Consider the following 4629-nt stretch of genomic DNA (forward strand, 5'->3'; position numbering starts at 1 on the left):
AGTATATTCCTTGGGAGCAGGTGCCGTGTATGTGATGTGTATGTGGCCTCGCCCTCCAATTGTAAGCAAAGTTCTGCTTATATAGGCTCAGATTTAGGATTTTATTTCAAGAGCAAAATCTTTTATTTTGCTCAATTATCTAACATTTTCCAACTTGGCATTTATTTATTGTAATTTTCGGCTATTTCATACGTGCAATGGGCTTCGCCGAATTTGTGCTCTTGTGGGCTCAGTCTAGATAATTCAATTAAGCTCAAAACCATGAAAAAATCTCCATTCACTGCCGGTCCGATAAATATGTAAATGCAATGTAATGCGAGCAGAAAATTAAGCTAATGTATATGAAAGTACACTAAAATGATTTAAATATTTTTGGTTAGAGACTAAAGTTAGTCTCTGATTTTTATGCAAATTTTTCCTAAATGAATTAGCCGAAATCTAGGTGTCTACAATCAGATGCGGCTCTTGGCAAGCTCCTAGAATGTCAAAAGGGGGCATGAATGGACCGCGGCGCATATCAAATGGAGGGAGTATCGTTGTGCAACAATGGCCAACATTAACTAGGATGTCGATTCTCACAGGTGGGAGAGTTTACAACATCTCAAGTCCTGTATCGGATGGGAGAGGCCTTATTGATATTGACTGATAAATAAGCCCACACTTATGCCCAGGTTGTCACTACCTTACGTGGGTATGACAAAATGAAATTACTTTTTTTGGAGGGCTTGATCTATATAGACCCCGCGCGGATCATTAAAACTAAGCAACCTAATAAACTAGTATATGTTCGTCAGTTTATCATACAAACCCACCGAAAGTTTGATATTTCACGGTGTTCATGGGTTTGATTGAATAGCCAAGTGAAGACCAACCCTAGAAATTTACGAGAATAACCCAAAAACGATCTCTTGTATCACTTTGTTGTTGATAATGAAAATGGTTTTTTATTGATTAATCATTTCAAGCGTTGCAAGCCGGTCATTTTTTAAGAAAAAATATTTTTTAAAATTATATATTTTTCGCGAAATCGATAGAGTCTCGTAATGAGCCCAACTTAGACCGCAAGCATTCCTTAGGCCCAAAGAAGAAATAGACCAATAGGCCCAGAAATTCAATTGGACCTCTGAGACCTCCCACAAGCCCACAGTATCTCACTCAATTCATCTTCAAGCCCACTTCAATTACCTCTTGACGACGACGAGACACAATTCCGAAAATACAGCCTCGTATTGGTCATGAATGACGACATACAGGCATAGTGATAAAGGATCGACATTGACAATCCTAAAAAAGAAGAAAGTCGCGGTGGTATATATTCTCCAGCTTTAAAAGATAGCACGATGGACACATCCCGAGGAAAAATGACATCATAAATCTTATAACTTTTATACGGCGCTCACTTTTTTCTCGACCTTTTCAGTGTCATAATTTATGTCCAATGCTCACTTGAGTGCAGTAACCTTTTTTTTTTTTTTCCAATCACTTGAGTGCTACATAATTTCTCAATCGATCGCTTGAGCGTCATGCCATAACATTTAAAAAAACATTTACCACAAGTGCTATATTACATAAGATTCCCAACACTTAAGTTTACGTTTTTAAAAAAATTTAGCACTTAAATGATCGATTGAAAGTTATGGCGTTCAAGTGAATTTTTTTTTTATAGAATTTATGGCACTTCGGTGGTCGAAAAAAAATATGACACTTAATTGAGCGCCGTTCTAAAATTATGATACTTATAATGTCCTTATCCCCACCTCCATAACTTCTGTAAATTCTATTCCTTACACGGATTTTCTTTTTCCTTCTTTTTTAAGTCCTCTCCATATACAAGGCTAGTTGAATTCTCGGGATTGGATTAAACAAAACATTGATCTTTAAGTGATCTCGGGGCATTGCATGACCATCTATCCGGTCAGTAAACCTCGCGGCGAATCCGACCAAAAAAAAGCAAAGGAAAAACCTCACGGCGAAGTTTCTCTCTTATGAGAAAAAGAAAAAGAAAGATGCGATTCACTGAACAAAAAAACGATGCGATTCACTGAACCGGATCGATCCGGTGGACGGGCGCGATGCTTCCGCTGCACTTAGATATTTCGCCGAGGCAATTGGAGAGGAACCTAACCATTCCTGCCTTGCAATTTGTCCGCCTCGAAATACATGCGAGACCGACGAATCCTACTGCAAGCGTCGACCTTGACCTGGGATTGGTCCCAAGTCAATGCATAGTGGCCCTCTCTACGATTGTTGATGATGACCCCACGAAAGCACGCGGCTGCCACCGGTCACTTCTTCCACATCTCCTTTCAGACATATGCGAGTGTGGACAGTGATCCGAGGTCCGAGGTTGGCGAGCCTTTTCATAAAGCGAGGAACAATTATAGATTTTCCACCGATCAATTTAAGCTTTTAGAATGGACATTTTATCATGATATTAGAGCCAGTTTCATCCCTTCATTAGTCAAATTTCACGTGCCGCTCATAATCCGACTTGCACGTGAAAGGGGATGTTGATATATTGTCCCTCATCGCTTGACAACGGATCCTAAATACTTTATACATTGATGCAGTCTCCTTCTACCCATCAGCTTAAACTTTTGAATTGGACTTTTTATCATGTTATCGGAGCGAGTGTTATCCCTTTCTTGAATGCATCCCACCTCACTTGATAAATGGGTCGAATCACACTAGCCAGCCTATATTAGATAAATTAAGAATATTTATATCATACCTTAATTGACCAACCCCATTAAATGGTAAATATCAATTTCAATTACTGTAGTAGCTCACGTTAGGAAAATTCTTACACTAAATGCTCTGTATATTTATGTAATCTTTCTCTATTTATGAGTTTAAGCTTTTAATTTGGAATTTTTTATCACGGAGGACGGAGTTGGAGATTGGCTAGAAGTGAAAGCGGTGGAAAATGGTGGTCAAGCCAGCTATTGGGTACAAATAGCAAGTGACCAATTTGGATTATTTGATGGGTTTTATTTTTGTGGCCGTGGGAGAGGCTGCATCAAGCATGACGAGACAAAAGAGACTCCGCGTTTTCTTGGCGGTTGCCTTGTGGCCCATCACGAAGTAAACCCTTGCGTTCCTTTCACAGGAGTGAACACAGACAGGCACGGAGAAAACAATGGAGCTGAATGATGCGTTCCTTTCAAGGATTTTTCCACAGTGGAAGATTCCAAATTGGATGGATCCTTGTCGAACGAATGCTTGAGCAGGGACTTTGATTTTCTACCTATCTCGAATCACTGGTCCCCACGCTACATCCCACGCTATATCGTCGTCTCGTAGCTTCCTCGCAGCTTCCTCTATCACTCCTTAAAGAGCAAGGCAAATCTTACCTCTTCTGCATTACGCTTTTGTAACAGCGAATCGCTAAAGTATTGCCATGACTTTGGTAGAGACGCCAACAACTTCATGCCTTGCTTTTCACCGATTAGGCTTCAAATTCGTTTAAATTCATTTAAATGGGTTTTGATGAAAGTACCTTCGACAAATTGAAATGAAAATACCATTTTCAATATGCATTGGCGATTATTGAAACCCTCCTTATATAAAAGGGCTTGAAGTTTTTTGCATGCAATGTCAAGTCATCCTTCTCCATGGCCCCTTCTATTAATACCTTAAACATAATTATATTATTCACCCTCTCCGATAATTCATCCTCATCAGCCTATGTTATCATTGCTGACAACTTGTGCTTGTCATTCAATGCCTTAGCCAAACCTTCGATTGTTAATAGCGCACGCTTTTTAACACTTCACGATAAAAAGTTGCTCCTCCTCGCTAAATTTCTCAACTTCTACTTTTGCTTCAAACATAATTGCTACAACAGAACTTCCAGATAGTATTCAGACAAGAAACGGTCCCAAATCAAATCCATAAAGCCTCTGCTCTTGTAACAATTATTGTAAAATAAGTGTCAATGTAAATGGATCTTGCAATTCAAGTCTAACACGAGAAGAAAAATTACTTGAAAAGTTAACGAGAAACTTTGATTGTCGTTATTTACTCTATGACTAGATCTAGTCGCCAATAAATTGAGTATGAATTTTGCGAATACATAGCTCAGAATCACTCAACAACTCAATTTTTTTTCGGCCCTAGATTGCATCCAAAGCAAAGCCCATATGTGGTATTCGATAATCTCACGATCAGAGAGAAACCACGACATTCCTCTTACTTGATCTTGTGTGCAATATTCGAGTGAAATTTCATTTCTCGTATGCAAAGTATTTGGATCCAAAATAGAAAGTCTTTTTAGAAACATATTCAAACTATCAAACCATTTAAAATTTCATTTTGGGAACGTAATACGAACAAAAGCAGGCCGAAGTCGCTACTTTATTTGGACCGATACGAATGGCCCCTTTGGTGGTATTTCGTCCGTATTTCCGGGTTAGACGCATTGTTTAAGGTTTTTTAGAATCCAAATCATGTTGACATAGTATCGATACTCGCTCTCGCCGATTACCTCAATGTCATCGAACCGTTCATCACTGTCCTTTTCAAACATCGCTGCCCGTCAAAGCTTTTATTTAACTCTTTCAAATTTGCGCAATAATCCCAACATCCGTTCACTCAAGACTTCGACAATGGCCGCACTGTTTCTCCAGT

The sequence above is a fragment of the Rhodamnia argentea genome, chromosome 7 (assembly GCF_020921035.1).
Source record: "Rhodamnia argentea isolate NSW1041297 chromosome 7, ASM2092103v1, whole genome shotgun sequence".
Lineage (NCBI taxonomy): Eukaryota > Viridiplantae > Streptophyta > Magnoliopsida > Myrtales > Myrtaceae > Rhodamnia > Rhodamnia argentea.